Here is a 26787-nt window from a genome sequence, read left to right on the forward strand (position 1 = left end):
GATGATATTCCTCTTCTTTGTGTGTCTTTATCTTCTGATAAAATTCATGGTTTTCCTTTGTCCTACTAAGTAGATTAGATTGGGAGTAAGAATGTTCCTGATATCACCCATGGGCAGTTCCAATACAGTGATATGAACAGCCACATACAAGTTGGTTATAAGAAATATATTTTATTTTATAGCAAGACATATGCTATGAATTGGGATAAAAATGCTAGAAAAGACTACCTAAGAGGTTGATGCTATTTTGTATAAATTGTGTATTTTGTTGGCTTTTTGACTGAGCATGAAAATGTAACTTCCATTAGGGAAGGGTAATTTAGGTGCTCAGTATTCAGCAGAAAACTTGTCGGGGCCATAAAAGCTTTTCTGGCTGGTTCCTCGGGTGTTTTCAGAGGAGAGCTGCCCGCCCCTTGCTGATTTTCCCTTTGGCTTCAGTATGGGCTGAATTTACCACTGCATACCTGTTGAATCAATTTGGGGGATCCAGCAGTTAACTGAGTGAAAGGAAGGATTAGTGGCTCTCTGGAGCCCTATTTCAACAGCCAGGTGTCTGTCCTAAACTAGTTAACTGCTTTTGACAGTTGAAGAACCTGGTTTTATTGCCATGGGCAGCAGGTAGTGGTGGTTTGTTTTTGTTTTTGTTTTGCCTTCTCTCCACTACCAAGTAGGACATACCTTATTTTAAGGGTTAGGTGTTTTTGTTTTAATAGGAGTGGACTGTTGCCTTCCTTCAACCCAGCTTCCGTAGATTTTGTCCTTGTGCTTAGTCAGCATTTGATTTGTGCTCCATGTATGCCAGACACTTGGGTAGCATTGTTTGGCAAGACCCTTTCACTGAAGTCTGGAGGGAGAGGCAGGATGCCCACACAGGGGCGGGAGTCAAAGTATATGGAGACACACACACATACATACACACCACAGGAACACTGGGCAGTTAGCCCTGAGACCTGGGCTCTAGTTCCCAGATTCCAGGTGACCCCCACCCAGATCAAAAATCTCCTGACTTCAGACTGTATGAAACATCATAATTATGCTGAGTGTATTTTATAGAGAAAGGAGGTATTTGAAAGTCAGACTGATTTTAGGCAGAGCAAATATTTTTCTCTAAGTGGACTATTTCCAAATTAGGAAGGAGCCTATTGGTGCTTAACAAACCAGTAGGCCTGAAACAACACTTTCAGTTCTCAGATTTCATTTCAACCAGAGTCCACTGCCCTGGCTATGGCTAAATGCTCACTGTTCTCTGCCCTGGAAGTCGGTGCATTTGGAGTCTGTATTCTGCCTTTTTTGTCTCCCTGACTTTTCAATTAATACATTTTTTAAATAGATAAAACAGATCATACTGTGACTTTTAAAATGTCAACAAGCTTGTAAACAGAAATGTAATAAAATGGCTAATAGGAGATTCAATAGTTAATGGAGGGCCTGAAGTGTGAGCAAATACAGTAGCTGTATATTGGAAACTGTGCGAGTGAAGATGGCTTTAGTATTGCAAACTGAGGAAGAAAATTGTTTTTAATTAGCACCTTCATAAGAACTGCTGATTAATACTGTTTTGTTTGGTGAAAAGCTTTCAGCTGAGTAATTTGTACAGCCATTACAACAGTTTTGTTAGAGCGGGACTCCTGTTGTTAAACACAAACAGCAGATGATAATGGTGGAAGATGAGTTTGTCATGTAACAATTTACCTTATTGAAAAAAGCTTTATATAAAACCCAATACAGTAGGTACCAGCAGAAATCACATATTTTAAATCCTTCCAAAATTGCAGTGTGCCATGCTTGTGGGTTTTTTTTTTTTCCCCAGGGACTAGAAGCAGATTTTATATCATTTATAAAATTATATACACAATTTAAAGGTGGTGTAGCATGGACAGGCCACTTTCTCAGCAGCGGTTTACATTGGAGCAGTAAAGTGGCCATGTATTCAAACACTTTCTAACTACACAAAGCAGGCTGACAAATGGAAGCCTAATTAAATAATGTTACTCAGATGTAAATTTGCATTGGAACTGGATGCAGGGAAATAAGAATTGATGTTTTTGCTTGAGGTGGGTTTATCACACATAGGATCTGTTTTAAAAAAAAATCTCAACGGAAGTTTAATTAACCTTTTTTTTTTTTTTCCCCTCCTGATGTTTTAACCGACCAGAGAAAACAGTGCCCATTCAATGAGACCTGACCAGGGAATAAGAGGCACATTTCCACGAACTCCCATCAAACAGATATTTCACTAGCCAGAAGCATGGGAACTATTTTTTTTTAATACAATGCAATGGTAAAGCATATTTGCATTAAAATATTACACTACCCAAGGCTGGTAAGAACTATAAATTATTGTAGTGGCGTAATAGAGCATGATTTTTTTTTTTTTAGACAGGCCTTCGGGGTAATAACCAGGGTTGAGGCTCACGACAGTGCCAAATAAGCTTTAGACAGCATAATAGTCTGCAAAGAAAGCCACAGAGCACTAATGTGAAGGAAGAGCTGTCCACCACATGCAGCAAAAATCACCAAAGGTCATTTTATGGTAGCAATTGTGACATAAAATTGGTGGTCATGCTACATGTCTAATACTCAGCACAGCTTTATAAATGATGGGCCCCTAGCGATGGCTGTCATTAAGTGCTTTCATCATAATAAACTTTAAACTGTTGGCTTTATGAATCGCCAGCTAGCTTCAGCTGTTCGTTGGATGGAGCTTGCAGTGCCTTAAGTGTGACAAGACCTATTAGGAATTGCAACCATGTTTCAAGCGTACTTGGCTTCCCCACTCCTGGGGTGATTGCTGCCTATTAAACGGCGTCTGGGAAGATTTTCCTCCAGCAATCTCTGATCAAGAGCTTTTTTGGGCTTTGACCTGCATTTCCTTCAAGACTTTCTCTGAGGAGTTTTATAAGAGCAAAACTCCAGAGGATTTATAGCCACTTCTGATTAATACCTTTCCAGTTTTTCTAGCAACTCTCCCACTGCTGCATAGAGAAAAGCTTTCATTGTTCCTGAGGTGCTTATTTGTGACCTTTTCTCTGCTTCCTGATTCCCTCTAACGTGTTCTCTCTGTGAAATCCTCGGGGTGGAACCAAGACAGTTGGTGAAGTTGTTACAGCTGGAGAGACAGAGAAGGAAGGAGGGAGTTCTTTTATGTTTTTAAAGGATTCCATGCAGAGCGGCCTGGCCCCGCCCATTTAAATGCCCGCTGTGACGTCACCCGCCGTCCGCGGTACCCAACGCATCCTTAATGAGCCCTCGGTGTAAACTGAGCCTACACATAAAGATTTCATGATGCAAATTACACTTTCATTAACCTTTTGCATGGGAAGTCTTTTAGTTTCTATAAATCTTACAGTGACTTACCGTCTGTCCTACTGATGTGAATAATGGATGTTTGGGGAGTCACTCTTTAAAAACTCAGGGTGTTTAATTTACGAGGGCTAAATACATATTTCAGACTCACTTAGCAAGAACTTTAGCTACTTCTTGATGCTTTTTCTAACTTGGATGTGCCCTCCCGCCCCTCCCCACCCCCGTCGTTTTCTTCTGCTTAACAGACGTTTGGACGCTGTCTTCCCATTCTCCTTAGTCTGCCTTTTTACGTCTAGGGGTGGTGAGGGGACTGTCTCCGGTGTGTCCACTGCACAATTAAATTATCAAACCTCCCAGGGACGGATTAGAACTCAGCAGGGAACACCTGGGGACTCCGGGGTGGCTCTCGCCATTGCCAAGGGAGGGTCTGCCCACTGGTAGGTCTGGGACCCAAACTTGGCTCCCCAGATAAAGTGTGGCGGGCTCAACTCTTCTGAGAGGAGGTTTCCACGGCTGTCAGAGTGAACAGGAAAACCATCAGCGACTGTGTCAACCCGAAGGGAAAACAGGAGTTGGAGGACTCGTGGCTTTTCGCTTACAAAGCCGTGCGCCCGCCGGTCCCACCCCGCGAGCCAGCCAAGAGTGGACAAGTGCATTTGGAGGCCGCTGCCCAGGTGCAAGGGGAGGGGGCGGGGCGGGCTGCAGAAAGCCCAGAACAAAGGCGCCTCCAGGGGCCTGTGCGAGGTCACCTGCTGCCTCCAGGGCAGATTAAGGAGGACTGGAGAGGGCACTTGGAGGAAACGCTGGTGCTGTACTCCTTTGGGAAATCAATTCGTCCCACCCTAAATAGGGCATTTTTGCCTTCCCTCTTTGGGAGTCCCAGGCCAACGGGCTTCCAGGACTCAGAATCGGGTTCTCAACACGGCGCCCCAATTTGGAAAGTCTCCACCTTTCCCTGCCGGTGCCCTCTGCGAGTCAGTGTCTCTCGGTCTGTCTCTCTGACTCTCTGTCTCCCCACCCGCCTCCGCCCACCTCCGCTCTCTGCCACGTCTCACTTCCCTTTTCTCTCCTCAACGCGCCCTCCCGCCCCTCTGTCCAGGCCCCTTTCATCCTTAGGCTCGAAGTGGAACTTTCCCCCACTCCCTTACTTGGAGATTTCTTTTTTCCCAGTGACCTGGGCTGCACTTTGCCCCCGCTCCCTGCCTGCCAATCTCCTCGGGGGTAGGGCCCCTCTCTTTCCATTCTTGCGACTCCCCCTCCTCGAGAGCCCCGGGAGGCCCAGCCTCCCAGAATCCGACCTCCCCCCACCAACGCCGCAGCCCCCCGCCGAGGAAGGAAGAGGCCTCCTCGGAATGAATGGCTGGTAAGGAGGTTTTTAATTTGTCTGGAGCCGAAAGTAAAAGGCCTCCGAGCAGCGACCCTCCCTCGCCTGGTTTGGCAGCCCCTCCACGCTGCGGCCAGGGCCCTCCACCTGCCGGGTGCGCTGTCACCTGGCCACCCTAGATCAGGGCCCGGTGAAATGGGGCGGAGGGATCTGAAAAGGTCGCAGCTGTGTCAAAAATCGCCCACCCGCTCGAGGAGGACTCTGCTTTGTAAATTAAAGTCTGGGTTGTTTTGTTTTTGCAACCTACCGATGTGAGGAATTTGAAAGTTTAACATGTTTCTGTCAGACCGGGTCAGGAAGTGAGCTCAGGCCATCACGGCCTTCATTTGCAATCTGCCTCCTGATGGCTGAGCTCTCCTTGAGCTTGGAAGAATGTCACTGTGCTGTCCCCAACACAGAAGACAGTGCATTTAAAAGCTTGGCCCACCTGACCTGTGGTTCCACCTCCAGGTGCATTAGCCTTCATTTCCTACACAGACTTTATTTTTAGGAGCAGAGGCCACAGCCCCGACCCAGCCTGTTTTGAGTGGATCTCTCCTTTCTGTCTCTCAAGCGGCACCTCAGGATGTTGAGAGGGAGGAGAATGAACAGTTCCTGACTTCTGGTCAACCCATTTCTGTAAGATCAGACTCCCTGAAGGCAGACTGGATTACAGATCCCAGGGCCTCCAGTTTGCAGCCCCCACTGGCTCACAGGTGCTGCTTCTGAGCCCTCCCAACACACCCCCAGCCTACAGATCAGATAAACCATACTATGATGGTTATAATATTCTCAGTGTGAATGTGATACTGAAGGGATCTATCCAGCTCTGCCTTGTGGTAGATTGGGGGGGTGGGGGGAAGCCATAATATTTTCCAGTTCCTCCCATCAAGAAATGGGATTAAAGATGGGCAATTGGGTAAGTTGAGGTAGGAGGATTACAAATTGGGGGTCAGCCCTAGCAATTTAGCAAGGTCTTAAGCAATCTGATGAGACCGTGTCTCAAAATAAAAAGTAAAAGGGGCTGGGGGTGCAAATAAGAGGTAAAACACCCCTCCTTCAACTCCTGGTACCAAAAAGAAAGAGAGTGTGTGTTTGTTCATTTCTTCCCCCCTTGATTCTGAATTTGGCTTGGCTTGGCTTGACCAATGAGGCATTAGTAAAATGCAAGTGCAAGCAGAAGTTTGAAAATCCCTTGGGCATTTGTGTGCCTTCTCTTGGGTTTTTTGGCACCCAGCTACCATGTGAGAAAGCCCAGGCTCTTCTGCTAGGTGCTGGAGACATGTGGCACAGTCACCCCCACTGTCGAGCCATGAGCAAAGGCATCCAGGACCAAACAGCCCCAGGAGATCCAGCTGCTGAGTGTAGCTGCAGCTGGGGTTGTTTGTAGGGGAGCCAACAGAAAAACTGCCGAGTTGGGTTCAGTCCAAATTGCCTACTCACAGAATCCTGAGTTAAAAATGGTAGTGATTTTAAGCAACTAAACTTTGGGCAGTTTTTTTTCACAGCAACAGATAACTGATGACAGTCTCTATCCCTCTGTGAGATACTTTTCTGCATCTTTAAGTGTCCCTTGAGGTACCAAAACTTTTGATATGATGCTTTGCCCAAAATGTGTTGAGTTAGCTGCTCATGGAGTTGCTGTAATCCCAGTGACTAGGGAGACTGAGGCAGGAGGATCACAAGTTCAAGGCCAGCCTGGGCAACTTAACAAGACCTTGCCTCAAAATAAAAAGAACTGGGGTTGTAGCTCAATGGTAAAGCACCCCTGGATTCAATCCCCAGTACCACAAAAAATGAATAAGCAAATAAATGTGTTAAGTTGCATTTAGAAAGCATAAAAATAGAATACATGTGTGGCAGGTCTTATTTACCCTTCAGACAATCAGTGTGTTATGGAGGCAAGTCATTCCCAAGCTCCCAGGAAAAGATACAAGAGAAAAATGGACTTCAGGAGAAGGAACAATGATCTCAGAATCCCTAGATTCCCAACTGGGCGGTACCAGTAACTGGAGATTTTAGGCAGAGTCTCTGAGTATCAGTTTTCCCCTCTAGAACATAGAAAGGATGAACTGGATGAGTTGATGTCCTATTTCATTCTGAAGTATTTAAGGTAAAAACAACCCATCATCAGGCCAGAGATTTTGGTCACCTCAGGGAATGAGGTGACCCAATGTACATGTAGAGAATTTTCTGGTACTACCAAGGAGGAGTTGTCAGACACTAGCTTGACCCTACAGATCACTTAGCACTTCTCAAGGGTGGACCCCGAAGTTTTATCTTGCTCTGCCCCAAGTTGAACATTGGGGAGCTGTCCCAGATCCCACCGTGGAGAAAGAGCTCTTCCATCTTTATTCTTATCTAATAAATATCCATGTAGATACCAAAGATCTAAAAGTAAACACAAAAGACCCTCTTATAGGTTGGGGGCTTGTTAAAAACAACTACGTGGCTCTCTATAAGTAGCTTGCGTAGTAAATTCATATGTGCCAGGGCATTTATAAAATCAGTTGTAAATCGTACTAAATTCTATGAAAAACAGGAAAGGTTTCAGATCCTTCTTCAGAGGAGATGGTTGCAGAATGCTTCCCTGAGGGGTCTTTAACTGAGATGGAGCAGAAGACAATGGTGGAAGGAGGGAATGAGGAGGCAGGCTCTGCCAAGGCCTGAGCTTGCTGTCTCTAAGAGAGAGATAAGAAGCTAGGTTCTTGTGCAGAACGATGTAGAGTGGGCAAGGGCCAGACCGGACAGGATTTAGTAAGTCTGAATTTTATCTGGAGTCTGAGCAGCCACGGGAGGGTTTGGAGTGGTGATAATGACATAATCAGATGTACATTTTAAAAAGGTCACTCTGAATGCCAGATGGGAAGTAGATTAGAAGCAGAGAGTCCAGTTAGGAGAATTCTGTAATGTGGAAGCCCTGGCAAAAGAGAACAGCAGTTTGGACCAGGGACATGAGTGACAATAGGGTAAGAAGAGCAAACCAATTCCAAGTGTGCTTTTGGCTTAGAACCACCAGGATTCCTGTGGCTTTCTCATAAAAGCTTGGAGGCAGATAATGTCAGCCTAAAAGTCTGAGCCCACCCTTGTAGGTATCCGAGTCCCTTTGACCTAGGGATCAGCCTTTCCCCACCTACCTGAAAGTCCCAGGATGTGCAGAGATGTGGGAGGAGGAGCTACTGAAACTGCCACCTTTTCCCACTTCCAGTCTGTAAGTTTGGGGGCACTTGGAAATGGGAATCTTCATGCCCTAGAGCTGGAATCTTACCTGGTCAGAGACAGAGATGGTGTGGCCAGCTAGGTCCACGTAAATTTCCAGCTCTCATTATCTCTAGGCATCCAGTGCTGCAGTGGAAAGGCCCATTCTTGGGGGACCCAAGAAAAGACCCCAAGAGGTCAAAGACTAGATTCTGTTCAGGTCATGGCCCCTCACAGAGCTTGATAAGTGCAGAGCTAGTCTGTGACCTGCTTTAAAGCGCATAGGAAAGTTCTTGAGTTGGAGAAAATGTGCCATTGATAATAAAATTCCAACAAGAACTTCTTTCCCTTTGCTCAGGGGAGGGCTGCTGTTCAAAGAGGCGCCCTTGGGACAGCATCCTCCATGGCCCTTGGTGGGAAGGATCTGAGAATGAGCCTCCATGGGGTGAGGTAGTGAAATGGGACAGGGGAAGAGTAAAGGGACCCCTAGAACTGGGAAAAGGAGGCTGGGTATGGTGGCACACACCTGTAATCCTAGTAGCTTGGGAGACTGAGGCAGGAGGATCCTGAGTTCAAAGCCAGCAGCAGCAACTTAGGGAGGCCCTAAGCAACTCAGTGAGACTCTCTCTAAATATAATATAAAAAAAGGGCTGGGGATGTGGCTCAGTGGTTAAGTGCCTGTGAGTTTGATCCCTTGGTACCCCCCCCCAAAAAAAAAAAAAACTTGGAAAAGGAGCAGCAGAAGTAAATCCAAGTATCAAAAGCCATGTGAGCCACTTGTCACTTTCACAATGTTATCTGGATCTGGAGAGCTATCCTCCTTGGCATGTGACACCCTTGACATCATGTCCCCCTGTGCACAAAAATGTGAGAATGGGGGGTCCCACCTACATGGTGCTTACAATCTAATTGGGGAGACAGAGGGTGTCCTCAACTAAGACAGATCTGTGGAAGAGAACCTGCAAAGGACAGGTAGAGATTGAATGAAGAAGAGATTGTATTGTGGGAATGGAGGCCAAGTTTGCATTAGACCCTGAGAGTTACAGAAGTAAGGAGAGAGGCCCACCAAGGGCATGAAGCTCACAAGCTAAGGCACAGAGCAAGATTTCAGGTTGTGTTGACTTGGCAGGAATGAGGGCTAAAAGAGGTAAAGACAGATCCACTCACCCATCCCACAGGCATTCATCAAATGCCTAACAGATGTCAGACAGAGAGTGAACAAATGACAGTCTCTGATCTCAAGGAGCTGCCATTCCAGTAGAAGAAAGGCAAAAGATGTGTCAACAAACAAGGCTGTTCAAGTTGGATGCATGCAGTGAGGATAATAAAGCAAGCTGATATCTTAGGAAGTGACTGGGCCTCCTTTAGATCAAAGGCCGAGAAAGCTCTCTCTAAGGAGGCAGCATTGTAGTGGAAATCTAAGTGACACAAGATTGAAGGTAAGAGTGTTCCAGGCAGAGGCAATGGCAAATGCAAAGGCCCTGAGGCAGCAGCAAACCTGCAGAGTCCTACAGGTGAAGCAAAGTGAGTGAGCAGTGTCATATGAGCAGAGGAGGGTGCAGGCCCAATCTTGTGGGGCCTCATAGGTCATGGTGGGGAGGGTTTTATTTTGATAGGAAGAGAGTGATATGCAAGAGAGGAACTAGAAGTCCTAGGCAGAGGCTACCATAGTGGTTTTGGCAGGAGGTGACAGGAGTACCCAGAGCCAGCCAAAGCTAAGAGGGTAAGAAAGGAGCACCCATCTGACCCAGAGGGCTGCACTCTATCAGGACTGCTTGGGGGCTACATGGGCTGCTGACCAGGTCGGTGTGACCTTCCTGAAGACCTGGAGTGACAAAGCTCCTGTGCTGGCAGATGTGCCCTTGGAAGCAGAGGCCCAGGTCCATCTCTAGTGTGAGTGCTGGGTGCTGGGCCTCTCCTAAGGCTCTCTCATGGACCCTGGAGAGGCCAAGGACCCATGTGCTGGTCCCTAAGGGCAGGGGCAGGGTCTCACTCCCTGTGCCACGGGGCACCCAGCATGTGGCAGGCCCTTGGTCCACGGTGGTTGATGGACAGGAAGGCCGGAGGCCAGAGACTGGGCCAGTGCGGGCTCTACCCTCTTTCCCAAGCTGCACTCAAATTGGTGAGGACGTCACCTGTCTTCCAACAGCAGCTCTGACATTTCCTGTCATCAGAGGACTATTTCAAGGACAGAAAACCTGACCAGGGAAACGGTAGCAGCAGCTCCTGTTCACCTGGCGCTTACGTGGCCCATCACGCAGCACTTGCCACACACTGTGTCATTTACGTCCACAGCAGCCCCGGGATGTTGGTGTGGTCATGGTCCCCCCGTTACAGATCAGGAGGATGAGACACAGAGAGGGGAAGTGACTGCCCCTGGAGGGGTGGGGGGCTGCCTGATGGTCACTGCCCTGCGCCATTTCTATGGAGGAAATGATGAACCTGGATGAACTCTGGGCCCTCGGCCTCTGATCCTCTTGCTCAGAGGACAGCTCATTCAGAAAGAAAACTTCTAGGTGACTCTGAATGCAAAGGAGAAGGCAGCATTGCTAGCACTTGGCGGGAGACGGGTGGCCTCTTGGAAGCACACCGACAGGTGAAAATCATGTCTAAGCAAAGGCCCTTGGAGCTGGGGCTGTGATGCGTGGGGGTTGACCAGATGCCTGGCAGTCCACCCTCCAGAGGCAAGCTCGGCTGGCACCCAGCCACATGTAGACTGAAGGTCAGCCTCTATGAAGCCCACATGCCAGACCTTCCTTCCCTGCCTCCTAATGGCACATGTACACACGGCCAGAGAAAGAGCTTTCCCTGGCTTTTCTTCTGTCCTCCCAGGACCCAAAGTAGCTAGAGGTTGTATAATCCTGCTAGCTGGTCCCTAAAGTCATCTTAAATGCTGCCTCTACCTTGAGGTTTGATGGGCAAGCCCTGGAAATGAGTGGGTGTCGGGAACTTGGTTAGCATTGTACTGTGAGGTCCAGCCCTGTGGCCTTAGCACCTGCCTCCTGGTGGGGTCACTTGTGGTCTCCTCAGTTGGCCTGAGACTAGGCTCGAGGCTCATGAGGACAGCAATGCCAAGAGATATCCCTTTTCCCATGTTCCCTTCCTTTTCTTCCTCGGCAAGGTAGAAATCAACTTTTTGACAGAGAAAATTAGGTGTGTCAGAGTGACTCGCCCCCTCCCTGGATGATTAAGCTGCTGCTGATCATCTCTGCTATATGTAAAGATGAGGAAAATCAAGGAAAACACGAGAGTCGGGGAAACAGAGCCAGCACAGAAACGTGTTTGGTGGATCACCATCTTTGGGAGAAGAGAACAAAAGAGGAGGTCTTCACTACAAAGCAAGGGGTGAGGAGGAGACGGAGAAGTACTGATGCGCTGAGACGGGACAACTGCACAAACCATCATGGAGATTTATTCTTGGGTAATTCTGACTCTGAGTGCAGAGGAGCCCACACACAACTCCACCTCACAGGTGCCTGTTGCCTGGCTGCCTGGTTGCCAAGTAGACAGGAAGATACAGAAAATTCTGTTCCCTTCCAGTGCATCTGACGTCACTACAGCCATTTCTTTTTTTTTTTTTTTTTTTTTTAATGAGGCATATTTAGACATTTCTTTCTTGAGATTCTCTTTGAAGGAACCAAGAAGGAAGATATTTTTTTTTATTTATTTATTTTTTTGGTGCTGGGGATGGAACCCAGGGCCTTGTGCACAGGAGCCAAGCACTCTACCAACTGAGCTATATCCCCAGCCTTAAGAAGGAGGATCTTTTTTTTTCTTTTTTTTAATATTTATTTTCAGTTATAAGTGGACACAATATCTTTATTTCATTTTTATGTGGTGCTGAGGGTCCGAACCCAGTGTCACACATGGTACGCTCTACCTCTCAGCCACAATCCCAGCCCCAAGAAGGAGGATCTTGATTAGAGTTGGTGGCACAGCGCAATTCTCAGAGGACTTCTGTGATTGATCCTGAGGGGTCGGGGAGATTTTTCATCCTAAAGGCCACAATTGCTAACTAAGGCTCAGGACAGATTTTCGTTGGTCATTTATCTGAGCAGTATTTGCTTTCTTAAATAAATAAGTAAATAAATAAGTTTTTTTTCTTTCACTTAACATTTTAAAATGTTAATTGCATATTAAATAAAGACTTGGGTTTTTCCACCTTTGATGTTGCTAACCTGACATCTCAGCCCAGGACTCTTCCTCAGTTCTGCTGAGAAGTCTCCAGAAAGGGGCTGAGGGAGTTAGAGGTGTTTACTCAGCTCCTTCCATCCCAAATTAAATATTCAAATTGGGTTTGTTCTGGAGCATTGTTAAGACTTGAGCTGTAATTTAATGGAAATGGCATTGTCCCCAAGAATAAAGGTTTCATTAGCCGAGCTCACAAACTTTTCCCATTATCCTGGGGAGGAAACAATCTGGGTGACAGCCTGCCTGTCATAATCCCCTGCTTCAGATTTATGGTGACAAAAGACTCTTAATACTGAAAATGTTCGGGGGGAGGAGAAACACTACCCAAACCAGAAATCTCTCCCTTCCAGTCCAGGTAACAAAGGGTCAGGAGGAGTTTGGTGGAGGCCTCCTGGCCACCTGCCGGTTAAGCCCACGTCAGTAGATTAACTGCAGCTCTGACTGAGCGTTTAGAAAGGCAAGTTACATGGCAGAGCAAACAAAATTCAGACTGTGCTTTACACATGGTAATCCCAAATTTAATAAGAGCCTCTCTGCTAGGAAGCCGGAGCCCAAAGGTAGCTGAGGTGTGGTACTCCATTGTTCCCAGGCAGCCACACCGCCATTGGTTACGTGGCAGGCCTCAAGGGCCCACCCCTCCAGGGGTCTGTGGTCTCGGCTAACAAAATTCTTACCGGCCCCTCCGGTGAAGCAGTTTTTCTTCTTTTCAAGCTTCAAGGGCCTTATCCAGAGACAAGTCACAAATTTGCTTGTTCTAAATGAAATTCCTGCAGAAAGCTTGGGTGGTCAGAAGGCCGCATGAGTTTCAGGCCCTTTGGGCTGCACAAGAGCCTGCCTCCCTCCCCACTCGTGCATCTGAGGCTTCAGACCAGAGCCCTGTGTCACCGGTCTGTGGTGGTCACGGCTCAGGAGGGCCTCCGTTGCACGAATGGGGTTGCACTATGGACGTGTGTGGGTTACTCCTCAAACCACAGTCGTGTTTCTCTTGTGGCCATCTTGTGATCATTTATTCACTCAACAGGTATTTACTGAGCACCTGCTCATGTGTCGGGCTTTGTGCCCATGTGCTTAGGACATCATAGGGAGCAGGAAAGAGACACAGTCCCACTTTGCATGGATTCCAGACTGAGATGAGTGCTATAAAGTGGGGAAAATTTGTTCCAGGATCATCTATGATAGAGGAAACTGAGTCAAGGAGAACAGGAAATGCTTTTCCAAGGACCTCATGCTGGAACAGAGAACTGAAGGGTACCTAAGGGCTGAGCGGGCTGAGGGTGGGAGCAGGAGAGGATGGACAGTGAAGGGAGCCGGTGCAGTGTTATAGAGCGGCAAAGGCCCATGGGGGAGGGGGAGACGGTGTACACAAGGGAGCAGGCCTTCCTAATCTGTCTCCTGGGACCACAGACTTGCACAGGAAGAAATTGGGGAAAGCCAGTCCGTCGTAGTGCAAGAAGGCCACAGATACTGAAAAAAAAAATCTATAAATAACTCCTGGGGAGATCCTAAACCTCAGGCAGACCTCTTGGCTTGGGACACCATGTTACTGCTTAATGGTGTAATTAAAATTACTATATATATATATATATATATATATATATATATATATATATATATATATAAATAAATGAAAATGTCCCCAATCTCCTCCCCATAGTGCAAGGTGATGGACACAGTACATACCTTTGCCTACCATGTTTCCAGAAATCTTTTTGAAATAAAGTTTTAGAATTCCAGAAACATACTGACCTATAATGAATGCTACAGACAAGAGGAGGAAACCACCAACAAATAAATGTAAGCGAATTTCTGGAGTGTGTCAAACCAATGGAAGGACACAGCTGAAGAAAGCCACACAGAGTGCTCTAGGAGGGGCAGAAGAATGATCTGAGGAGATGGGGATTCGCCAGTTCACCCAGAAAACCTCAGAGAGCTTCAGGGAAACCCAATGAGGGGAGGTATGCACACAACTGCACAGCAGATCACCCTATCTATAGTTTCTTCACATTCAACCAAGGAGGTCCATGTGAAGACATGCAGAGAACCATCAGCATGAAAGAATGAGTTGAAAATTAGCAGAAAAAGCAGGAGGTCACTTTAAAATATTTCAGGCAGTTAATACGTTCTAAAAGTGGGATTTTTTTTTTTTTAGCTGGGTGTGTTGGTACACATCTGTTATCCAAGACTCAGGAGGCTGAGGCAGGAGGATTGCAAGTTTGAGGCCAACTCCAGCAACTTTGCAACACCCGATCTCAAAATTAAAAAAGGACTGGGCAGTGTAGCTCAGGGGTAAAGCACCCTGGGTTCAATTCCAATTATGTAAATAAACAAAGGATTTTTGAGAAGATAAGTTCTTGGAAATTATAAATGTAATGGTTGAAATACAACAGAAGGACTAAAAAGTTGATGAAATTTCATAAAGCAGAGGGCAGAAAGGAAAAAAAATAGGGCTGGGGATGTAGTTCAGTAGAAAAGTATCCCTGGCCGGGGTGGGGGCAAGAAAACAATGGGGATATAATAAAAGACATGGGGAGTAATCTAGGGCATCATAGGAAAAAACAGAATAATTAAAGAAGAAGAGAGAATTATCAAAGAAAGTAGAGAATAAAATTTCTCATGCCTGAAGGAAGAACAGTCCTAATATAAGAAGGGTCACCAAGCATTCAGCTCAATGACTGAAAAAGATCCACACTAGACACAGCCTGGCAAATTCCAAAACATTAAGTAGAGTGGACAAGAAGAAGGTGGAAAGACAAAATTCAGGTCCCCCGGAAAGGACAGTGCTCGGAATAGCATGAGACTTCTGCTCATAGACACAAGAAGCTGGCAGATCATGGGGAAATGCCCCCAGATTCTGAGGGAAAATTATCTTCCGCCAGAATCCTGTGCACACACTGTCCACCAAGTGGTGGACAATACGTTTTCTCAGACAAGCAAAAGACAGGAAGTTTGCCTCCAATATGTCCTTTCTTAGGAAGTCACTGGAGGCTGTACTCCAGCAAAACAAAGATCCGATGGCAGAAAGGAAAAATCTGGGATCTAACTGGGGGGTGCAGTGCAGGGTGTCTCAGATGACAGTTGTACGCAGCCTGGAGACCAATCTGCCCATCCTGGAGCAGGGTCACAGAGGACTTGGGAGAAGAGCAGAAAGGCAGTTCTCAGCAGATACCATATTTCATATATGGTATCTACTAAGAATGTAAACTGGGCATGGTGGCACACACCCGTAATCCCAGCGACTCAGGAGGCTGAGACAGGAGGATCAACAAGTTCCAAGCCAGTCTCAGCAATTTAGTGAGACTCTGTCTCTAAATAAAATACAAAAGGGAATAGGGATGTGGCTCACTGGTAAAGTGCTCCTGGGTTTAATCCCTGGTACCAAAATAAACAAATAAAAAAACAAAATAAGAACATAGTAGTGAATTATGTGAAAAAGAATAAAGGCAACTGGAAACCCTAAGGGGAAAATTGTTTTTAAAATAAAAGTCAAGATCTGAATATGAAAAACTAAAAGTGACATGAAACTAACTAATGATGAAGTATAAGAAATGAGGCTCCATTTGGTTTGAGACTGGAGAAATTCTCTTGAGAGGCTTGCAGATCACGACACTGGACTTGAATAGGAATTTAATCTTAACATTACTACTATTATTAAATGAAAATCACATGATAATAAGGCATGCAGTGTAGTGTAGGCCTATAATCCCAGTGACTTGGGAGGCTGAGGCAGGATTATTGAAAGTTTAAGGCCCAGCCGGGCACGGTGGCACACTCCTATAATCCCAGTGGTTTGGGAGGCTGAGACAGGAGGATCATGAGTTCAAAGCCACCCTCAGCAACAATGATGTGCTAAGCAACTCACTGAGACCCTGTCTCTAAATAAAATACAAAATAGGGCTGGGAATGTGGCTCAGTGTTCAACCCCTGTTACCAAAAAAAAAAAAAAAAAAAAAAAGTTCAAGGCCAGCCTCAACAACTGAGACTCTGTGTCAAAAAAAAGGCAATTTAAAATATTTTTTTAAAAAAAGGGTTAAATTTCCAGTACCAAAATTAAGTAAATATACAAAAAATTACATAATAACAAAAAAGTAATAAGTTCAAATAAAATAGAATTCCCATTTTAAGAGTCAACCTTTCGGCAAACCTTGGAAAACTAGGTTGGTAGGTTGTATGGCAGAACAGAATATAAATTTTTACCTTAAGAAAATATAGAAGTATAAGTGCAGTGGAAGAAGGTGGGACATGGAAAGGGAGAGAAGAGAATGTGAGCAATAATGGTTTCAACTCAGAAAGCAGTCAGTCAGGAGGGGCTTTGGAATATTGATGGATCAAACTGGGTGTGGTGGCGCTCACCTGTCATCCCAGAGACTCTGGAGGCTGAAGCAGGAGAAGTGCAAGGCCAACCTAGGTGACTTGGTGAGACTCTGTCTCAAAACAATTTTAAAAGGGCCAGGGATGCAGCTCATTGGTAGAGCATTTGTCTGCCACGCCCATGGCCCTGGGTTCAATCCCTAGCACTAACACCAAAAAAAAAAAAAAAAAAAAAAAAAAAATTTACAAAGGCTAACAGTACAAGAATGGAATATATAAATATTAAACATTGAAATTCTCTGATATTCAGAATTCCATGGATTACTATTTTTAAAATTTGGCAAATGCAGAAATAGATGAGGACATTAGAACATTAGAGGTACAAGATTCTACACATTCTTCTTTATATGGGGCATCCACCTGGGATTGCTGAATATCATAATAAAACACATTATGCAACATTTGGGACATATTTATTCATTATCGATCTGAAATTCAAACTTGCTAAGGCATCCTGTACCCCTCCCCCTAAATTTGGCAACCTAAGATCCATTCAAGGAACTAAAATTCAAATAGGTCAAAAAGGTTGTGGGGTAAATGGGTGAGGGAAGGGGAACTGCCACGTTTTATCGTCAGTGTGTGACTACCACTCAGTCTCTGACTATATGTGCATTATTTTTATAAGAATAAAAGTGTTCCATATTTGGGCTGGGGTTGTGGCTTGGAGCGCTCACCTAGCATGCATGAGGCCCTGGGTTCGATCCTCAGCACCCCATTAAAAAAAGATAAAGATATTGTGTCCACCTATAACTAAAAAAACAAAATCTTTAAAAAATGTTCCAAATGTATTCAGCATATTGGAAACCAGTCCCTTATTTTGAACATGTAGGAAGAGGTGTACAAGTTTATTAATATCAACCAGCATAACCTCGCCCCACTTGATACATTTTAAACAAGTATTTCAAGTCTTTCCGGCTGAGAGCATTCATGTGGTAAGCCTGTCAGGCACCTACAGGTCTAGGATACTTGGACCAAATAGGTACCAGATGCCGCGGAAGTCCTTGCAACTAGGAACTTGGAGTTTAGAGGAAGAGGCAGGATATACATGTATACAGTAATACTCGCCCCCTAAGGGAAGGCAGCTTCTACTTCTAGAAGCCAATGACAAAAAACAACAACAACAACAACAAAAAAAAAAAAAACATGGTGGTGGGTGGGAAATACTGCAGGGGCTCCCCAGAGGGAGAAGACTAAAGGCAGGACAGGGCTGGCAATGGAGAGGGAACTTAAAAGGGAAGGAGTGGGATTTGGGAAAGGAACGGAAAAGAATTCTAATGTTGTTTTAAAGTTTCTGTTTTGGCTTATACTTTAGAGCTGTCGTAGAGCTCGTACTTAGCATGCCTAAGGCCCTGGGTTCAGTCCCCAGCAGCACCAAAATAAATAAAGAAGCTACTGGTTGGCAAAGGAGCAGCTATCTCCCCACCCCACTACCATATTGGCCCCAGAAGCATCCCTTTTTTGTGGGTCTTCAGATTTAGATGAGCTACTTGGCCAGTTGTTACATGTCTGAGAACCCTTCCAAAGGGGCTCATGGATGGTGAGAGAAATGGTGGGGAAGACAGGCTCAGTGTTGCAAGCCTATTATTATCCCAACTACTCAGGAAGCTGAGGCAGGAGGATTGAAAGTTTAAGGCCAGTTTGGGCAACTTTTGAGATTCTGTCTCAAAATTTTAAAAAATAATAATAAACAGAAAGAACTGGGGGTATAAGTCAATGGTAGAGAGCCTCTTGGTTCAATCCTTAGCACAACATGCACCTCCCTCAAAAAAAGGTGGGTGAATACCACTGCTGCTCTGGTGGGTAGATAATCTCTGGCCAAAGGTCTAGCTTCAGCAGACTGAGAGGTTAAGGTTAAACCCTATGGAAAATGTATAAAGTGTTAAGTTTATTTAGATCCTGATTTGGAAAACCTCATGTAAAAGTCGTTCTGTAAGGTGAATGAGAAAATCAGCACATGGCCTCAGTATTTGATATTAAGAAACTATGGTCAGCCTGCCAAGTGGCCTGTGCTTGTAATCCCAGCTATTCGGAGACTGAGGCACAGGATCGAATGTTTGAGGCAAGACTGGGCAATTTAGTGAGACCCTCCCTCAAAATAAAGAGAGTTGGGTATGTAGGTCAGTGAAAGAGAGAGGGAGGGAGGAAGAGGTAGTATCAACTTTTTTTTTTTAAGGTGATAATGAAATTAGAATTATTTTTTTTTACAAAAGTCTTAAATATCCTGAAATATTTATAACTGAAATTATGTATTTTAAATTTGCTTCATTGTAATCCAGTATAGTCTTGGGGATGAGTTAAGGGAGAATGAAACAATATTGGCTAGGAATTTTTCTAGCCAGTTTGAAATTTTGAACAAAATTCCTTGCTTAATATTCTTTGCTCTCTCTATAGATGAGATAAATCCTCCCAGTATCCCAGTTGAGCAGTTGGAAAAAAAATTTTTCCCCCACTGGGGATTGAACCTGGAGGCACTTAATGACCGAGCCTCATCCCCAGCCCTTTTTATTTTTTTATTTTGAGACAGGATCTCACTACATTGCTGAAACTGGCTTTGAACTCAGGATTCCCCTGTCTCAGCCTCCTGAGCCGATGGGATTACAGTCGTGCACCACCGTGCCTGGCAGCAGTTGGAAAATTTTACTGATGTGGAAACTGAAGACAAAGGTCCATGAAGAGTTTTCCTTGAACAGAGGTCCTCTCCTCTCCCAGGAGCCTAGCGGGCAGGGAATGCCTCGGTTCTCCAATTTTACCTCTAGTTCTTCTACTCCGTCCTTTGCTCATTTGTTCAAATATACCCATTGAGCATCTGCTCTTTGCCACACCTACCAGGAGTGACAGGCATGGAGACCAGACATTATTCCTATTTCTAGTTCCTTCGGTACTTTTCCAAAATCAGATGGAATGTTTTGTTCCAAATCGCAAGGCCCTTGAACTGAAAATCCCTACACAGGTAGAAACCACAGGTGGAGCATAGGCCCTCACTGCACCCCCACGGATACCAGTAGCTTTAGCCCATCCCTGGACCACATCACACAGGACAGGACTCCTGGTGATTCAAACCATTGCAGTTCTTGTCTTTCTGGGGAAAGAGCCAGCAGGGCAAGGAACCGATGCTTGGGATGAGATCATCTGTCCCATGACCTTTGCTAGAGGCGCCCAAACCAGAGCCTGAGTACTGTGAGGTAGTATCCCCATTGCCCAAGGGCAGCCAGAGCTCCAGGACCTGGACCAAGCATCCTGACAAGCAGCTGCTTCCCCAATTCCCATTGCTGAGTGGCCCTACAGCCACTGTCCCTTCCCTGGGATTCTGGATGCTCACCTCAGCCAGGTGACCCTCCTTCCACCCTATACATGTAGACCTCTCCAGTCCTCTCTCTTTGGCCAACCTCTTGTGAGCCAGCCATTTTCTCCTCAGCACACACTGTCTGATGACATCCCCGCTCCTTTCTGCTCCCCTTGGAGATGAAACAGCTATCCCTGAAGTCTGCAGAAATGACCACCTTGAAGATCCATGTGTTATCCTTAGGTGGCCTCTTTCTCTACCTGGCCTTCCCTGGCCTGCTTTCCTCCTTTCACCTTTCCCTCATCCTCAGTCAACTCCCTGCTTCTGTCCCACAGGACGGTCCATGATTATAATGCCTGTTTCCTTAGGATTCAGCCCAGAAGACCCTTTAATGGCTGAGGGGACTGGCCTCCAGAGTCCCCTGCAACTGATGGGCTCTACCTCTCTTCTCAGCCATGTTCTAGCTGGAAGACACAAGCTAAGTTGTATCTTCCCTCAATTTAGCTTGAGCTAATTCATGGGTAGGGCAGTCACGGCCACATCAAGGCCTTCCCACTGTTCAGGACACTCTTCCTGATCTGTATCTTACATGTAAGATTTATTGACAGTGTCCGCACATGCCTGTAATCTCAGTGATTCAGCAGGCTGAGACAGGAGGGTCTCAAGTTCAAGGGCAAACTTGTCAATTTAGTGAGAACTTGCCTCAAAATAAAAAGGGTGGGGGCCGGGAATGGTGGTGCACGTCTGTAATCCCAGCAGCTAGGAAGGCTGAGACAGGAGGATCGCAAATTCAAAGCCAGCCTCAACAACAGCAAGGCACTAAGCAACTCTAAATAAAATACAAAATAGGGCTGGGGATATGGCTCAGTGGTTCAGTGCCCCTGAATTCAATCCCTTGTATCCCCCCAAAAAAGGGTTGGGGATATAGCTCAATGGTAGAGCACCCCTGGTTCAATTCCTAGGACTGGGGACAGGGGAGAAAAACAGGTTGGAGAGGTAGGGAATCACATAGAATTGCCTCATAGGAAGACATGATCTCATGGGTATAATAGGGCTTGGGTATAACAGTCCATTAAGTGTGTGGACTCCAGTGCCAGGTTAGCTGGGTTCATTCAAATGATGGTTCTGCTCTTGATGAATTATGTAACCAAATTGCCTTGTTTCTCTGTTTTCTCATCTACACAATGGGTATAGTAACAATAGTACTTTCTCACAGAGTTATGATGGGGTCTAATTGGTCGTTTCACATACTTAAGCACTTTCTGGCATGTGTTAAGTGACTTTAGCCATCATTATTATCATTTTTATTTCAACTAATGGTCTCTTTCATCCAAATGCTACAATTTTAGGATGCATTAGAACTTTTAGCACCATTATTAACATAGGCAAGATTTTTCACGTTTAGAAACTGAGAACTAATGGCTTTTGTCTTTAATAAGAAGAAAAGCCCCCCATTCAACTACTACTTATATAGTAATCCACACTTTTCAAAACACATGCATGTATATAATCTATCAGGACCTCAGACCGCTGTGAAATTGGTTTTATAGTTTTAGTAAACTGTACATTTGAAGAGGTCTTCATAGAGATCAATGGATTTGAACCACTGCAGTACATTTTGGCCCTACTCTACAGTGTGAGGCAGGAGGAGGAAACGCAGAAACTTGAGGCTGAGGCAATTTTGGTTCAGCCCATAGGTGACTTGCTTAAGGGGACACATCATTGGGTCCTGGAACCAGCAATGAAGCTGAAAGATCCTAATTCCTGGTCTGAAAACCTTTCCCCAAAGAAATTTCTCCAAATTCTACAAAGTCCTTTTCTTATATACCTGTCACGTGCCTAAATACTTGAGCCAGAACTTGCTGTGGCATTCTCCAGGTGTTGAAAATGTCTCATCTCCTGTCAAGGACTGGAGCCGACTTTACCAAGAACGGAATCCCCTTCTTCACAGGAGTGTAGGAGTCCAGGGTCACTGCTGCCTCACCCGGGGTGGAGTAAAGGAGAGGACCCTGGGGGGCTCTGGCACTGAGCTTTGCAATCTTGGACAAATCACCAGAACTCTCTAAACTTCTCCCAGAAAGGCCAATGGGCGCAACCACCTTGTAGGGAAGCTGCCAGAATGAGGTATGACGCACCTGTGGGCTTCAAGTAAACATTGCATGAATGGTCATTTAGAAAAAGAAAATCTCCAGGAGGCCAGTATGGCCGACAGAGTCAGCTTCTGGTCTCTCTTGTGCTTCTGGAGGACCCTGGCCTGTAGAAAGGCAGCAGGCAGAGCAGACAGGTGACTCTTAAGTCATGAAACATACATTCTCACCTTGGGCACCTGCTGTTTTTAATGACTAAGATCCTCCCCATACAACCATCACTTAGCAAATACCAGGGCTAGTTATTAATTTAAAAAACATGTTCAGCCTGCGCTTACAGTAACTGCCATTTCCGCCCCCTCGGGAATGAGTTTTTAGTGATGTTTTTAAAATTAGCTGGCTCTTGAATTTCATTTTCCATCCAAGCTTCCCTGTTATCTGTAAGGTCACAGAAACACGTAGGCTGCGGACAGTCCAATCCCAGATATTAGGCTCTTGGAATTAAAAACCGAAATAAGTAAATAAAGAGAGAATGCCCAGGGATTTTTTTTTTTTTTTTCAGAGCAGCAAGCCGGTCCCCAGCTTGCCGGAGAGACAGGTTTCCTCCTTAAGTGGCTCTCCCCCGAAATTTTGAGGTAACGGCTGAGGAAGAGGAGGAAAAAAGGCCCGTGACCTATATAGTCAAGGTCTGCTGCTTCTCCGCTCAGCAACAGGAAAGAATCACAATGCATTCTGGAGGGAGAAGAAAAAACCCAAGTGCTGATTGTCCCTTTAAGCCATTCCAATCACAGGCTCGCAGTTAAAATAATGCTCACCTACTGCGCTTCCAACTGGGCCATCTACCTTTTTCGCTGGCGGGGTCAAGCCCAGTCAAGCCTGATGAGCTGCCACGGCCCCCGTGAGCGCAGCTATAGGCCCGGCTACACCTGTTTATCGCCAAGTCACTTCATTTCCCTTCCCCTCCTCCCTGCTTGAAAAGGAGCATTAATTAAACCGGTAAACAAGCCGGCTCCCATTCTAAATCGGAGCTGCAGGCAACGGAGAGATAACTTGGGCTCCGGAGAAGAGGGATTTTCAGTTAATTTATGGAATCCACCGTCACTCTCTCTCCAGCTCCCCGCTTAACGGGGAAATTGAAGCAGACAGCCTTTGTCTAAACACTTCTTTTGCCCAGAATGTCTTCATTTTTTTTTTCTATTTGAATGTTTAATAAGGTTTGGGGTGCTGCTGCTTATTAATTGTAATGGTGCAAACGTTTGGGTGTGATCACTTGGCTGGTGGCTGCTGGGCGCAGGTCCTCCCCGAGCGTGGAGGGAAGGACCTGCTTCTCCAGGGGAAGCTCAAGACAACCGGTATTAAGAGGGAGGCTGCAGTTTGGGGGTACCCCGAAGTCAGGGTAGCCCAGAAATGCTTTGCCCAGAGGCACCGCCCTTTCCTCTTTTCTTTTCCCCCGCGGCGCCCGCTTTCTTCCTCTGCCGCAGCTGGAGCCCGGGTCAGGCGCCCGGCCGGCCGCGTCCCGACCACCCCAGCCGGGTCTTGGGGGATCCCTCTCCGCCCCAGGGTTGGGCCCCGGCTCATTTCCGGCGGCTGCTGCGAGGACGCGGCGCTGCCTAATTAATTTCTCCTGGAAGGGGGCTCTGTGTGCGCCTCTTTCCCAACTGACGTCTGGAATTCCTTGGTGTAAGTGGGAATCACACTGAAATTGCAGTTTTCAGAAGACGAGGGGGCAGTCCAGGAGAAAACCCCCACGTTAAATTCTTGTCATTTCATATGTAAACCTTTCGGGACAAAACCCAGGAATGTCTGATCCAGATTTCAAGCCAGCCTGCTTTTCCGGGTGGCATATCCAGTAATCATGTTGACAAATTAATGGTAGAGAATTAGTTGTACATTAAAGATTTAAATTATATTATGCGGCACATTGTCATAAAATGATATAAAACAATAGGAAAATAAATGTAAATTAATTCCAAGTTACTGACATGTAAAACACCAGACTGACATCTGTACACTTCACGACGCGCTCCAGGCGCGGTGGCGGAGCCCGGAAAGCCAGCGTCCCTCCCCAAAGGCGCGGGAAGGGGCGCGCGCGGTCCCCAGGGGGCCCCCCCTGGCAGGCGCGGTCCTGCCCGGCGGCGCGGCGTGCCAAGGGTTAAGTGCGCCGATGGCCGCTCTCCGCGGCTCCCCTCCCCTGTGTGCTGATTTTCAGGCCCACCGAGCTGCCCGAGAAAGTTTTCAATTCGACGAGGCTGGAGCGTTTCAGGGGCTTGAGCTCCTTAGAAAGCTTCGGGGGCCCCCGAGGGCCGCGGTGCAGGGAGGGGGCGGCCTGCCCCGTCCTGGACACGCTAATTACAAGGATTCGGTTTCCCGGCTCTGAAGGAATGCATTACCTGCAGCAAAGGAGGCTCGGCCTCTCAGGAAGGCCCCGAGAGGAAGCTGAATGCCCCAGTGAATTCCAGCCCCATCCCTAGGTTTATACCCACAACCCCAGCCCATGCTGAGAGACTAATCGCTTGGCCATTGTCAGGGCTGTTGTCCAATCAGCCCCTGAATAGCAGAACTTCACAATGCCGAGTATGAATTAGAGGGGAACAAATGTGGATGCAGACTTTTTTTGCAACAATACCTAACTGAGCCTTTCAGACAGGACAACGGATGCACAAAAGCTCGACGGAAATTGGAGTAACTTTTGGAGGCCCTTGTAGCTCCCGTCAATAAGCGTTAGCTCCATAATGGCGTCGTGGGCCTGCTCCATCAGCCCCCACCTCGTTTTTTAGTTTTTTTTTTTTTTTTGTGTGTGTGTGTGTGTGAGGTGGATCAATTGTTCACGAGGTGGGGGGAAATAGTCATAAAAAAATTGGGCATTTTTGTTTTCCTTGTCTTGGAAACGGTGGCTCTCTGTTGAATGCGGCCAAATGCGTTTGTCTCCTTTTTTATGTGAATTGTAGATTTGGTCATTATTGAGCCCAGGGTAAAGTACTGACAATGTCCCCTCCCTCCTCTGCCCACCCCCAAAAGAACAGAATGGCTTCTTGAGCCATACAAATGTCAGGTCTCTGTTTTAAAATTTAGCTTTGTTTACCCAACAGAATGGAATTCATTACTGTGTAAAAGTGGTTCCATTTTCTGTCTTTTTATTCAAAATGTTGAGAGTATCAAAAAGCTCATTTGAAGGTCACAGGTTTATGTATCTATTCTCTTAAGTGTTTTAGAAATTCATATGGAGGACACAAAAGGTGGAAAATGTGAAAACATACTGTTCATTGTTTATCCTAACCTTGCCATGGTTATTAGATAAATGAGTGTAGGGGGAAAAAAATGGCATTAAAAGCCATTGTGAACTGGGAATTTTTTTTCCCCTGAAGACTGTTAATTTTAGCCCTTGATCTGTAAAGGTCAATTTCTAATTCTTTTTACTGTGCAGTTTATATAACTTCTGCATTTCAAGTCTATAAAAAGCTTTTGCAGACTTTTCATAATGTAAGTAGCAATTTATTTCATTATGGTTTGAATTTTTTATGTAATTCCTATGGACATTTTGATGAAATTGTCAGGCTTAAAAGCTGTAGTGCTTTTCATTTGGGGGGTGTGTGGATTTTTTTTTTTTTTTTTTTTTTTTTTTTTTGCTTCGATCCATTCTTGCTGGCTAATTTAAAATTAGTAAGATTAATCAGTTCAGTGATTTAAAAGACCACACTTTGATTGGAACAAAGTCTGAGGCAAAATCATTTTATTTATTTTTTTATTAGTAAATGATTTAAAAGGTCTTTTCAACTAGTTATCTGAAGCCGATATTTAACTGTTACTTATTCCACTAATTTCTATCTTTTGTTAAAGAACTTCCCAGCCTAAATCTCCTCGCTCTGTCCCATGCTAATTGCAGCTTACATTATATAAATGGCTTTGTAAAGAAAACTATAACTCTGAGCCTTGAAAGTTGCGTGTTTCTATTTGCTCAAACTTGATGCACTTGTTTGAAGAGGGTCATTGCAGGGAGAGCTGTGTAGCCTGTAAGAATGTCCTGGATAACAAGCTTAAACAGAACCTTTTGTTGTGCCTAGTATTCTCAGGACTCCAAAATGAGGCCTCCTTTTTCTAACTGTGGGCTGAAGTGGTTCATTACTGCTGTTTCCTCGCCAGGCCAGGGCTCAGCCATTCCCACTACTGAAGGTCTGTAACTTCCTTAAAAAGGAAGAAGGAAAACATGGCCCAGAAAGGTCTTGTTAGCACTTCCTATGTGAAATTAGCAGCTTTCTAAAAGGTACAACTCCAATTACCTCACATTGTGGAGGCGAGCACAAACTCAACAATATGCACAGCCTAGCAAGTGACATTCTGTCTTTCTAGAGTTACTTCCCTAATTAGGAATGAAGAAGCTCTATTCTGCTGAGTGCATCTATTTACAGTGGCCACAATGCTTTAACTTGAGCATCCTTCTCAAAGACCAGTGTTAAAAAACACAAGTGCTCTTTTCGCCGAGCAGGCTATGGTGAGGCGACACATTCCTAACGGTTACGCCCTGGGGGTGGGGGGGGGAGTGTAGCCGCTTTGGCAGGATTGTTAACACTTCAGGATTCATTTTCCACAATAACGCCCCTGCCCAGAGAGCTCTGGGAATTACAGTGGACAATGGGAGGCATTCTTAGGAGGGTCTAATGATGGAATAAAAAGAAAAATATTTATTGCTTTTGACAGTTCCACAAGGGGCAAAAATCCTTGTCGTGGCTAAAGTTTCCCTAGCTGTTGGAGGAAGGCGGCTCACAGGGACTCAAACAGTTCCACTTCCTTTGTTAGGAGGCTGAGGACCAGGGCCAAGCTGGGAAATTAAAGATTAAGTTCATTAAGGTAAGATAATTGTGTGGAGCCATTGTTGTTGATACAGGTGGAGCGATGGGGGCTGGGGTAGGAAGCCCATTTACATGTGGGGACGACCCATTAAACAGGCTTAACAGACGTGCAACGCAAATATGTTTATTATTTGCCTGATGGCT

Source organism: Callospermophilus lateralis, chromosome 14 (assembly GCF_048772815.1).
Source record: "Callospermophilus lateralis isolate mCalLat2 chromosome 14, mCalLat2.hap1, whole genome shotgun sequence".
Classification (NCBI taxonomy): Eukaryota; Metazoa; Chordata; class Mammalia; order Rodentia; family Sciuridae; genus Callospermophilus; species Callospermophilus lateralis.